We start from the raw sequence: 14,154 nt of genomic DNA on the forward strand, positions 1-14,154 counted from the left end.
TGGCTCAAGCTCGCCTTTTATTGGACCCAGAATGCCCGCTGAAAGCCACTGTTACTCTATAGTTCGTCTAACTTATTTACTTTTTTATTCGTATGAGCGTTCTCTGAACATATTTTTGGTCCTTTGTGGCACGAGCCCTCGCACTAGAAAGCGACGTTCCACTGCAAGAAGTCTGTTTTAGCTAGAGACATAAAAATAACACGTTTTCCCCATTATAAAAAAAAAAAAAAAAACGAGTTTGGACAAATTGGAAATTAAACTGTCGAAATTTGTCGAACTCAAACTTTATAGCTTTCCCGCTTTTTACCGCTGCCTTTATCCACCCTGGCCGGCACAGAGAAGCCACTTCCAGCGCAAGTGCCCGAGGCGGGGAACCTCCCACGTGATGTTGGAAAAGCGCGGGAAAAATCCTGCACCCGCAGGTGCAATGCGCAGGTGAGTCAGACGCCTGGAGTGCGCCAGTGCCCCGGGAAAGGAGAAGATGCAGTGTCCCCGCGCGCAGCGCGGATGCTTTGAAAGGGGAGAGCTGCTCATGTGCCAGGACAGGAAGCGCACGGGCCAATCAGCGCGGCCCTCGCGCCCGCTCGAAGCGCCCGTTTTGAGTCGACGGCGGCAATTAATCCAGAAACCAAGAAACAAAAAAAAAAAAAAAAAACGGATCTGGCGCACACTTGGTTTTTTTTTGTTTTTTTGGGGGGTTGCTGTGTGCTGTTTTGCTTGCGGAGTTTACAAGTTGTCTTTAAGCTGTGTTTGAATAAGATAGTTTGCCGGCGCCTTGAGTGCTGCCTCTGCCGATCGTTCCTGTGGCTGATGACGTCCTCCGCCTGAGTTCTGCTTGCTCGCGGGCGAGACGACAGCATCCTGGAACGGCGTGTTCAGAATTCACTCCGTCCTCATTGCAGCGTGGGCAAGGCAATGGCTGTTTCTGTCTCCGCGCCAGCGAGCCAGGTAAGCAGGCTCGGCCATTTGGATTCATTTTCTTAATCAGGCGCATGTGAAACTCAACCTTTTGTGCAACCCGAGTTGGAAGAGCTATGCTAGTATTAGAACTGCCAGAGTACATTCAGCTTCAGAGATTCTCTACCACAGTGGTTGCGAGTTGCATAGCGGACGACAGACCGGGGAGGCAAAAGGGGGTAACAACAGCAGGATCTTTTCATTCCTAGGCGTTGCTTTGCGTAAAAGCTGAACCACATATAAGCGAGTGACGAGCGGCGCAGATTTCCCACAATAGCTTGTCGCGTCGCTCGGTTTTTGGATTTCTAGAAATCGTCGCTCATCGCCTTGGCCGCTTTCTCCCGTCGCTTTCATGCGGTTTGCCGCGTCGCGCGAGTGACCGAACCACTGCGATGCCAATCGTCGTCGCTCGTCAAGTCGCTTACATGCGGTTTATACTTAATTGCCGCGAGACTGGCACCACATGTACGATTGGCCCACACGCTTCCATATTCTCTCTCATACGGTTTATGATAGTGCATATTTTTTTATTCGTGGCATTAGTTGCGTACCGTTTTAGAACAGACGGGGGCAATTAAATCTGCCATGTTTCTAATTACTGATGTTTATTCTTATTTCAGATGCCTGAGGGTACTATGTATGTTAGCCAACACCGGAATCCCGGCAATCCAGAAGATGTGAAGAATCTCGCCGACTGGCTGGGACACATGTATAATATCGGGACGGTTTTTTTTTTTGTTTTTTTGTTTTTGCAATTGTACGTTTTTTTTTTGTTTTTTTTCGCATTCTGTAGTATGTATTTTTTTTTTTCAAATAAAGGAAATTTTATTCATTTACGACCTGTGTTGTCAACATGACCACTTACACTGGTTTAACTACATGGAGTGGACCAGTATACAGAGTTATTTAGAATTACCAGTATACACATTTTCACAATAAGACCGGTATCCACATTTTCACAGTACGACCAGTATACACACTTTCAGTTTGTCTAGTTCAACCAATTTAACCAGTGGCAGTAATCCCCTTTAAACTGGTCCAGTTTGCAAAATTTTTCAATAGGGCCGGTAACTGCCCTGTTGGTCGGGGTTGAAGTTTTACTGTCTAGCCAAGCTTGGGGTACCCCTGAGCTTCCCGCCTGGCCCAGGCTGTATTTCCAGCGGTGAGCCAGTCCATGGCTATACAGGGAACTGCCGGTGGTCGCCAAACTGCTATGCCAGTTACGAAAATTAAAAAGCGGAAAAGACAAGGACAAGAGGGAGACAACACAGGAGAAGCGCTTACTCGCAACTGACGTTTTAATTCGAAAGCTGAGGAAGATGAAGGACCCTGACGTTAAATGTTAGAAATATTTATGAGAAAGGAGGATCTGAAAAGACTGAGAATTGCCTCATGCCTAGCGCCATGAGGCAAAACAATCTAGGCCCAGTGAAACTTCCCCGGCTGCCCAGTCTGACTCAAGCTTGAGCCGGTCATAATGTGCTGTTTGGGATTTCACATTAACAAGATGCGAAGGCTAGCACGCACTTTTAGCGGGAATCTAGAAGCTCCCGCAGTTGCAAAAGAGATAACGTGTGGAGGGATGTGCTGATAAGTGATGCACCCTTAAAAAAAGGCTAGTAAAAAGAAGGAACTGCAACAGTGAGAACCTTTCTCTGACCGTTACTACTTTTTACTAGCTATTTGCTACCCCAAGCACGAGGACGAAATGGCAGCCCCCACTGCATCGCCGATGGCCAGCATTATTGACACTCTTACTGTTTCAGAAGGCAGCAGGTGGAATCCAGACACAATTATAGCATCAAATATTGTAGGAAATGGCATGTTTAAGGGTTGAAACTAAATTCATTACGATCGTAGCCGCTGATTTAGCACGTAGTGGAAGCCAGCGGTGCCACGAACGCAGGCATCGTTGATGCAATGGTAATGCGGCTTCTGACGATTCTTCCCGTTTGTATTTTCTAAAAACATTTATATTTTCGATTTTGGTTTTAATTGGGGTAAAAGTAGCCACGGAGCACGTTCTAAAAGTGTTTCCAAAGAAAACAAAGGTTCATTCTGTTTTTTTTTATTTCTTTTGTATTATTTAACATTTGTGTTTCTCTTTCGCAAGAGACGCTTGACAACATTGTACGACAAACAGTTTGAGAGTTTGGGCCAGTGGCCAGTCAGAGTTTGCGAGACGCTCGTTTCTGCGATCTGAACCTGTCTCTTTTGCCATGTGTCGTCTGCTGTTCTCGTGTTCCCGTGTTGGTGTGCATAGTTACTGTTCGTGCGCTTGGCTGGGCGAGTGTGTGCGTAGACGCGGACTGCCCCGCGAACAGGCCAAAAGAGCCGGTTACGAGTCGCCGTCACCGGAACCGCCGCTCGATGGCGACCGCTCGACCGGTTCAGTTGAACGGACTTCGCCGTCCAAGAAGGCTTTCTACTTTGCTCCTACTTCAAATGGAGACCATCTTCACAGTCTGTCCGTGCTCGGTGGTTGGACGATTCTCATAGATCTGTCTTCTGTCGTGGCAGTGGCTGTAAAAGAGTAAAATTCCGCCCCGAAAACGGAAATTTGATGTAGAGATGATCCGATTGCAACAAAGACGCGCATGCAGAAAGTGTGCCAGTCTTGAGGGAACGCGAGAACATTGGCTGCTTGGTACCTACAGGGACGCTGTTTAATAGACACTGGCAAATAACTACCGTGTGTACCGTTAGTTTTTAGTAAGAGACATATTCGTTGGAATGTACAGCAATGATATTGGAGAACAATATTGGTGCGTAAACAGCACCCTGTTTCTAACATTTTTTACAGACTTACAGAAGGAAGTCGATTGGTCACCGACCAATCGACTTCCTTCAAATTATCTGTATAATATGAGACGCATGGGTGGCCATTCGGGGCATGCGACTGGGATAGCGTGTCGTCGACTGAGTTATGTGCGTGTGTGGTTCTTGTGTTCAAATTCCTGGTCTGTGCTAATAGGCCGATCTCACCAGCCAGTTTGACTACACAACCGCTGCCGCAATGCATCGAGGGAACTTCAGTCTTTCTGCACGTGCGACAACCTCACTGGAGCTCTGCGCGTGTACAGCGCGAGACGACACGCGCCCTATCGTGCACTGCTGTTTTCCTTCTGTGAACTAAAGCTATGGCGGCGTCACGCATGCGCGGAACGCTTGGTGAGATCGATCTATTGTATAATGCGTGTGCAGATTTGAAATAAATGGTGTGGAAATGTGAATTTAATCATCATAGAAAAGATCTATGCCAGTGATAGTAGTTTTTTGCAAACTTTTAATTAGACATTGTCTATCGCCACCTGGACCTTGTGAAAGTTAGTGCCAGTTACTAGCTAAATGTAGTAAGAAAAAGAAAACCGTTTACAACTTCCTGTAGCACCGAATTAGAGCGCAGCTCTTGAGGAGGAGGAGGGGATGGTACGGAGGGAGGGCTATGCTCCTCCTCCTGTCCTGCTGGCCACCCATTTAGAGTAAAAGTTTCCGCTAAATTTAGCGAGAAATTTTTCTGCTCAATTTAGCAGAGAAATGTTTCCGCTAAATTTATCGAGGAAATTTTTCCGCCAAAATTGAGCGGGAAATTTTTTCGCTGGAATTTGCGGGGAACTATTTCCGCTGGATTTAACGGGGATTTTTTTCCGCTAAATTTAGCGGGAAATTTTTTTCGCTAGATTTAACGGAGACATTTTTTATAAATTTAACGGGGAAATTTCTTCGCTCGATTTAACGGGGAAATTTTTCACTAAATTATGCAGGTAAAGTTTTTCCGCTAGATCTAGCAGGGAAATTTTTCCGCGAAATTTAGCGGGGAAATGTTTTCGCTAAATTTAGCAGGTAAATTTTTCCGCCACATTTAGCAGTGACATTTTCCAGCTAAATTTAGCGGAGAAATTTTTCTGCAACATTTAGAAGGGAAAGTTTTATGCTAGATTTACCGGGAAAATTTTTCCGCTTGATTTAACGGGGAAATATATCCACTATATTTGGTCGGGAAATTTGGCCATAATGCACCACGTGGTTACGCCGACGGCTACGGCAACGCCGCCAACGCCGTTTAAGCCGGAAACAGGCGTCTAAGAGCTGCCTCTTAAACAACACAAGGGTGGTTAGTAAGGGCTGCTAGCTTCTTAACCTAGCAAACGTTCCTAGCTTGACCGTTACAACCTACGGTAATTAAGTAGCTAGTACCATATGGGACAAGCGGCTACTAGCTTTTAACTAGTAAATACTGCTACATTTGTATAAGAATGTAGAAGTTGAGATATGTATTGTTTCCAGTTGATTTCTTGTTCCTCCAGATAGTGGCTTCGTGAAAAAAAAAGAAAGCTTGTGTAGACTCCTTTCGAATCTGGTGTTGCTACGGGACAACAACAGTGTGCGGCGGCTATGAAATAAATATATTCTCCCGCCCAGCTACTGCTAGTTCCTTTCGCGGCACTCAGACACGACGAACACAAATTTTCAGGGTCACTGTGTGGCAAGTATGTGAACAGCAGACCGCGCTTGGGTCGCTGCGCCGATGTCGTCAACGCGACGTGAGCGGTTTTCGCATGGGCGAAGCCCAGGTCGCACTCTGTCAAAACGAGGTATCATGAAAAAAAAAAATTAAACCGGGCTTTCAAAAAGGCTACCGCGAGACATCGTTTCGTGCGTGCGAGTTGGTGCGTACGTGGGTACACGTCCACTTTTTTATATAGGGACGTTTGTTTTTTGGGCGCGTGTAGGCGTCACTGACTCCTCGCATTACGGTGTTTTTCTGTAGATAAACGCCATTTCCAAGTTCACTCGAATCCACGACTCGCGAAGAGGACCCATCGCGTTGGAATGCATTTCTGATTATGAAACATGTAAAGCAATTTGATAGGCTTAGGCGCGAGTTACGGCCAACGCGCAATTCCGTACGAGGTTTGTGTGCTCTGCTCGTGCGTAGGAACGGAATTTGCGTGGAGTGTAACGTCTCCGCATGGGCCCAGCCGATAGCAGCGCCACTTTCGCGGCGTGACGTCAGCGCCACGTGTCGGTGTATAGAGAAATGAAAATACGCTTTGCTGCTGTCAAAACTCGAAAAAAAAATTAAAAAAAAAATAAACTAGTGTAACGAAATATGCCCCAGCTTGTTCTCGAAGCCTGCGGAAGAAGTACAACTCAAGTTTCAATGGTTTCTATTCAATAGGTAATGATTTCATAAACTCACAACAGTGCTTGTGTGCCTGTGTGTGTGTTGTTTCTTTGTCGCCATGTGTTACTCGTGTTTTGTCTTACAATAATTGAACTTCATAATTAAAACGTAACACTGCCAATATATTCCGATTTTCCCTACATGCAAGACCACATTTCGATTAATAAAGCTGCATGTTTGAGCAATTATATCTCAAATAGTCAAATCGTTGAAGTGTGTTCTCCGTGAAATATTTTTTTTTCATTCATTACGAATGCTGGGAGTGAAGGTGCGAACCTTTTTACTGCCCCAGGAGCACGTTTAGAAGCACATTTTAGTGATAACGAACCTTACAGAAGAGAAAATGATAATAGTACAACCTGGGGCAGAATTTCTGTGCACCCCGAGGAGCAAGAGTAATGAAAGCGTGAGATAGTCACATATCCGAGAATTCCGATTTCAATATATTGCTTTTGCTTCGAGTCGCGTATTCATTTCGGAAGTATTTTTAAAATAATTTACATTTGAAGGTTTCTAAGAGAATATAATTTTCATCTTAAACTTCCTCATGATTATGTGAATTATATAGATCAGTAAGATGCAATTAAAGGAATTTTTTTTTCTTGTAGTAAAGATGCATCGGGATTCTTGAGTCATTAAAATTAGAAACAATTTAGAAATACATGGAAAAACATTGTTCCGGTTCGCGTACAAAGTCTTTCCTTTTTTTTTTCTTTGGCTTGATTTTTTAATCTGAAGTGTTTTTGTTTTGTGAACAGCAAAATATGCAGTATACAGCCTGCAAAAATAAATGTGCTCTGGCTCTACGTTATACACATCACCAACGTGTTGACCTGTTACATCAAAACATCTTATGCCACCACCTGCTAAATTTTGAAAAAAATATTGCAGTATTATTCTTTTTTCAAATCAAGGATAATGCTTATAAGTAAGTTTTATTACTTACTTTGTTTCTGAAATATTTTGGTACTTATTTCCTGGCGACGGGACCAGGCGTCAATATCCGTAATATTTATGACCGAGGATAGATTTGAAATGTATTGTCATATCTTTTGACGAGTGGTAACAGGCATTCGTACGTTCAAGCATATGTGAAATTGACCGTTCTACAACTTCAGCCTCCGCATACACGGCGCATGTCAATTTTGTCACCAGTTAAACGGCGAAGCGCTCTGTTAGTAACAGTTTTCAATGTTATATAAGTTATAGCTTTAGGTGTAAATCTTGTAATTGAATTAAACGGTATTCACAATAGCTTTCTACGTATAGCACTTGCAGAGGAAGTGAGCACATTGACACCCCCCCCCCCCCCCTATTCCTCTATTTTATCCGAAAGTAAACGGAGAAAAACCTAACATCGTTATATATAAAAAAAACGTTCCCCCATTCCACCTAAAAAATTAAACTAAAATGACGACATAACCAGAAGAACGAAGGCCTCAATTGTCTTCATTATATTTGCAAGGCATATGCCGGCTAGAGAAAAAGGGTATACCGTGCATAGATTCATGTGTTTACACATTTCGTTTGCAGAGATAATTGTAAAAAAATTATATTTAATAAAAACTGCGCGACTGAGAAAAATCTGATTAGAAACTGTTTTGCTAATGAAGACTTTGTTATTTAGAACATGGATAACTACAGCTATATCTCAAGGCGGCTGAGGAAATACATTAGACAATTTCTGCAGTTTTAAATAGAAACAACACAAACTGTGAAATATATTTTTTGGCGTGCATAGCTTGACGAAACCAAAACTTCCTATTGAAAATCACTAGAAAATTTTGAAAGTAATTTCACAGTCGCGCTTCTTTATAACTTGCAGAATACATAACGAAACTGACTTCACACACTACCTCATGATTAAATCATTGCTTTTCTTCCCCAAGATTTTATCTCAGAAAGCGAAGTAGAGACAAAGAGAGTTTTCAGAAAAAACCGACAAAGGGTGGCTGGTTCACATTTTTAAATCAACTGATGTTTTATACACCATTGCCTAGTGTCTAGTATAAACGAATTCACACTCAGTTTTGTTCAGAAAAAAAAAATTGGGGACAGGACAAATTGTAAGGGATGAAGAATTCGCCAGTTGCATTAACGGGCACTGATTGAGGGGCACTTTTGAAAGTGAATAACTAAAACGATAAAATTAAAAAAATTCTAGAAATTAAAGAAAAACATGGGTACAGCTTGCTTGTAATATATAATAATAATATTTAGTCAAACAATATTTCTTTTTTTTAATTGCCAAACATGCCTGCTTGAACGACAAAGCAAAAGTTGAAGGCCTGTAACTCACGAAATAATATATATGGCTATTATTTCGTGATACAAAATAATATATATGGCTAAACTTCTATATGGCTATTATGAAAAATATATATAGGTAATTGAGTGATACGGTAGTCGCGATATATTTAGGCAAACATGGGGAAAAAATCAAACGGCGAAAAATTCCGATGCGAATAAAACAAAAACAACATCACCTTCCTTTTTTTTTTCTAAATTTGGGTACCCTGTCTCACCATATTTCTGCATTCATTTCTAATAAAGCATGCTAAATTTTTTGATTGAGAAGGAAGACATAACTCCACAAACTAGTGTCATATTAAAAGCCTACACTAAGCAGTGCCTTATACGAGAAGTTACTCTGAGTTTCAGTTTCATAAAACTAACACACATATTATAGATATATGTTTATTCAGATGGGGGCAATGATAACTATAACAATCGGTCTCACAGTGAAGGTGAGGAGAAACTTTTGCGTACAAAGAGCGATCATATTACCCACTGTTCGAGAAAAGTTCCTGCAGCCATCGGCAACTGGGAAGTTCGTTTACTCTATAGTCCTAAGACACTATATCCTCCTCTCTCTTCCCATATATATATATATATATATATAAATATATATATATATATATATATATATATATATATATATATATATATATATATTTATATATATATATATATATATATATGTACAACGGGCATGGTGGCGGGAGGCCGAAGGCGTGGGTATATAACTGAGGAGAAAAAACCCTTAGTGAAAACAGCAACAACGGACGATTTAATCGTCCGTTGTTGCTGTTTTCACTAAGGGTTTTTTCTTTTCAGTTATATATATGTATATATATATATGGAAGAAAACGCACCTGAGACGGTTGTTGGAGTTTTTAAGACATATTATTGGTAAAGTTGGTCGACGTTTCGGACCGAGCCAGACCTTTTTCAAGACTGCACATGTGATGTCAGATTGACGCTCCTTGACCACGTCACGTGGCATTCCAAACATCTGGTTTCTCCCAAGAGTTGACGGTACCCCCCCACGCAGGCGTTCCCCCCCCCCCCCCCCCCCCCGCGTAAACCTGACCCTGGTGAAAGAACTCGCACCATGTCGGAAAATCTAACTGAAGCAAAGCGGTGTGGGAGGAAGGAGGAGGGGCAGCCACAAGAACAGCAAACGACAAACCTTCGACGAAAAAAGAAAACAGTTTTTGAGAAAAATGCCCCGAGTGGTGTCCGAGCGGTGTACCAGCCGCCCCCTCTGTCCGTGAAAAAAAAACACACATCTACACATCCCCCCTTCACGTAATGAACTCCAAGACAGGGAAGACGAGGCGTGGTTCTGGACTTCCTCGCCGAAAAAAAAAAACGAAAAAAAAAACGGTTGCAGCTTCCAAGAAAACTTGCCCCAAGCGGTTCACGAGCGGTGTGCGAGCCGCCTCCCCCAGTGCGCAAAAAAACAACACACACACGCTTACATATCCCTTTTTTCACACAATAAACTTCAAGACGGGGAAGACGAGGGGAGGCTGTGGATTTTTAAACCGATATGACTGCTCAAGATGTGTTAACTGCGAGCATGGACGTCATTATTCCAGGGTGTTCATTAAGGTAGATTGCATGCATGGATGACGTTATGCCGGGATCTTCATTAATACCTGCCCGGATTGAATTAAATTTGTAAATAAGATACGATTCTTTCTGCTCGCAACACGTTATCAGCTGCCCTTTCAGTCAACAATATTATTAGAACGAACTCTTTATAAAATAAATCGTGGACGGCCTAAAGCCTGTAGAATGTGTACGCTCACGCTGATACAGGAGGATCGTGAATGTTAACCGCGTGAATGGAAGACATAATGCCGGGATGTTTATTGATCGCGGCTTTGAACTTGTGAATAAGATAAGATTCTTTCTGTTCGCGATATCGGTTGCTTTTGAAACCAGACTGTAAAAATGTGACTTGGAGCTTATCAAATAAGTGTTTTGGATCGCTAACATGCTTTGAAACGAGAAGTGTCGGGTTTGATTTTGCATGCGATCTGTGATTATTAAACCGCAATCGGAAAGGTGTCTCTATCTGGCCCACGTACTGCGCGCCGCAAATGCTACACTGTAAAAGGTATACTACATTACTGGTGTCGCAAATTAAGTTGCCATAAATTTTGTAGGTGAAGTTGGAGTTTGTACTCTCTATAGAGTTTCTCGGTGTTACGTGTGGGCAGACCCCACATCCCGACTTTCCGCATGGCCGAATCCCAGTGCTCTCAGTGGCAGTTATCTTGGACCTCACTAAAGAATCCCTAATGTTGCGCGAGCGTCTGTACACCACACGGGGGACGGTAGTAATAACTTTTGCGAGGCGTTCACTTTGTTGCAAAATATTAAAATGTTTCCTTAATATGGGGGTGACATTCGGAGACTTATTGCTGAAGGTCAGCACGAGGCTGGCCTGTCGGCTTGTCTCCGCCTGGGGACCGCTGTCACCTAACAAGAGGTCGCGATCGAGGGCGCGCGCCTTACTAATTGTGTCATTTATGATTTTTCCTGGGTACTTGTGTTCTTTTAGAACCTCGCGTAGTTGATTGGCGTTGGAGTCAAAATCATCGTTATTAGAACATACACGTTTAAACCTGTGAGCCTGGCTGTACGGAATACTGGTTCGGCAAGGTCGAGGATGGCAACTGTCGAAGTGCAAATATCTCTGGCTGTCCGTGGGCTTTCGATACAGTTGAGTGACCAGAGTTATGTCCTCAATTATTACTCTAACGTCTAAGAAATTAATGTCAGTTTTCGAGTAACTGTGTGTGAAGCGAATGGAAGGGTGCGAGGAGTTAAAATCTGCGATGAACTTGAGAAGCTCATTTTCTGAGTGTGACCAGATAAAAAATACGTCATCAATATACCTTCTGTAGAACATCGGTTGGAGCGGACAGGATGCGAGAAAAGTTGATTCGAGGTCGCCCATAAATATATTTGTAAAGTTCGGAGCCATTTTCGTGCCCACTGCGGTCCCTCTAGTTTGAAGAAAAAATTTGCCGTCGAATTCAAAACTGTTTAGCTCAAGAACCAGGCTCGACAGGACAGCCAGAACTTGGCTCTCCGGGAAGTCATCCCTCCTGTGGGCCTCATATGCCCTCACAAGCGCCTCTATGCCGTCTTTATGGAGCATATTGGTGTACAGAGCAGTTACATCCATTGTCACCAGAAAAGCATCCTTGGGTATTTGAATTTTAGAAATTTCTTTGAGAAAGTGAGTCGTGTCCCGAATGTACGACGGGAAGGTAGGCGGGGTGTGTCTGATGAGGTTATCAACGAAACTAGAAATTGGCTCGGTGAGCGTTCCTGAGCCCGATATAATGGGGCGGCCGGGATTCCCTTCTTTGTGGATTTTAGGTAACATATAGAAGCGCCCAGGTACAGCGTGTTTGGCAGTTAGCGCCCGTAAAGTTTTGTCGGTAATTTCACCTTGTTTCTCTAGCTCGATAAGTCGCTGGTGTATAAGTTTGGCATGCTGTCTAGTTGGGTCGTTGTTTAGATGACGGTAGAATTTGGCATCGTTTAGTTGTCTATAGCCTTCTTTTATGTAATCCGAGATGTTGAGTATAACCATGGCACCCCCCTTGTCAGCTGGTTTGATTATAATATATTTTCTGTTACCTAGATCCTTGAGCGCCCTGCGTTCGGGAAGCGAGAGGTTATAGTGATGCGGTTTCTGATTTCTATTAGCTGACACAATGTCCTTTTGGACCGCCTGGATATAAAGGTCTAGATGCTTATATCTGTTGGGACCGGGAGACCAGCCGGACGATGTCGAAGGCAGAGGAGATGCGCCCAACATATATATATATATAAAACTGAGAAGAAAAACCCTTAGTGAAAAACAGCAACAACGGACGATTTAATCTTCGACGTTTCGGCCGAAGTCCGGCCTTCGTCAGGAAGACGAAGGCCGGACTCCGGCCGAAACGTCGAAGATTAAATCGTCCGTTGTTGCTGTTTTTCACTAAGGGTTTTTTTCTTCTCAGTTTTATACCCACGCCTTCGGCCTCCCGCCACCATGCCCGTTATATATATATATATATATATATATATATACAAAAAGCCGTGAAAGTTACACTTACGACGCTTGCGGAGGTGAGTTATATGGCCAGGGGGGAATAATGTAGGGGGCTAATTGTAACACCAATTTGTTAATTAACTTTTTAATTAATGAAAATCGACATATGGTTCCAATTAGAAACTTGCTCAGCGTCATCGAAAACCACCAAATCAGTCATTTTTAGAAAGACTTTGAGCGCGTGAGAAGCGTAGTAGTGCACTAAAGTTACCACTCGTGGAGCAGGTACAAAGCTAGCGGTTGCGATAAGGCGCCCGCGCGATTTTCTCGTCTCTTATCTAACCCCAGCCTTGTACCTGCTCCACAAGTGGAAACTTTAGTACAATACTACGCTTCTCACGCGCCGAAAGTCTTTCTGAAAATGACTGATTTAGTATTTTCGATGTCGCTGGGCAAGCTTATAATTAGAACCATATGTCTAGATTCATGAATTAAAAAGTTAATGAACGAATTTTAATAATTAGACCACTGATCGTTCCGATTAGCCCCTCATAATATGTCCCCCTGGCTGAATAACTCACCTCCACAAGCGGCATAAGTGTAAGTTTCACGGCTTCTTTTAAACAAATTTGTTAAGCTTAAAAAAAAACACCCCGTATATATATATACATATATATATACAACACGGGCACTTCACACCATCGTACGTGGTCTCCGAGGAGGATATAAACGAAATTGTGCAGATGAATGAACCGACTTAATCCAATGATTTAAAGAATCCAAGTTTCCAGGAACCCGCCGAAAGCCAAAAAACGGCGGAGCCAGGATTGGAACTCTGGGCCTCCCAATGTCCGGTCGGGTGTGCTAAACACTGCACCACTCCACCTTGGCTTCCTGGCGTTTCCTACCTGTCTTATTAATGCACAAGAAACGAAATGTATCCAATCGGAGGTGTTCTGGATACACACGCCGCCGCGTGGAACGCTGTACGATGCTTAGTGTCACGTGGTACGTGCTCGTTTGTGCTCCAGAAATCCTCCCACTGAGTGAGTGAATGAAAAGACGTTTATTGACACTGGTGGATAGAGGAGTCAACTTTATGACAAGTTTAGGGATGGTTGGTTAGGCGGGACATTGGCGATTTACATAACTCCGGTACAGCTGTGGTCCCGCCGTGGGGGAACGACCCCCTTATATGTGCATGTCCAGCCCGGTCTCGCTCAGGTAACTGAGCAGGCCGGACAGGACCGCGACGCGCTTGTCCCTTTCTCCCTCAGGTCGACACCAGGCTTCGAAGGAGGTGGGGCGGAGTTGTTGGTCTAACGCGTCCAGGGCTTTCGTTCTCTCCTCGTGGAAGTTTGGGCACTCCCATACGAGGTGATGCTCGTCGCACTCTACGTCGCGGTTTGTGCAGTAGATGCAGCCCTTTGAGCAGGCTTCCTCTTCTCGCCGCAGCTTTCTTGATAACAAGCTGTAGTCGTGGTCTATTGCAATCGAAGCGCCGTCAACTCTATTCTTCCTCTCGCGGGCCGCCCGCTCCCATCGCTGGGTCCGGGCCGGCGTGATGGCGGCGTGGGCCCTGAGTCTTCGCAGCTTGACCGTCTGATGCCGTCGAAAGAAACCCAAAGGAATGCTCGCTTCAGGGAGCTCGCCTTTGGCATTT

This window comes from Ixodes scapularis, unplaced genomic scaffold (assembly GCF_016920785.2).
Source record: "Ixodes scapularis isolate PalLabHiFi unplaced genomic scaffold, ASM1692078v2 PGA_scaffold0__279_contigs__length_252992795, whole genome shotgun sequence".
Lineage (NCBI taxonomy): Eukaryota > Metazoa > Arthropoda > Arachnida > Ixodida > Ixodidae > Ixodes > Ixodes scapularis.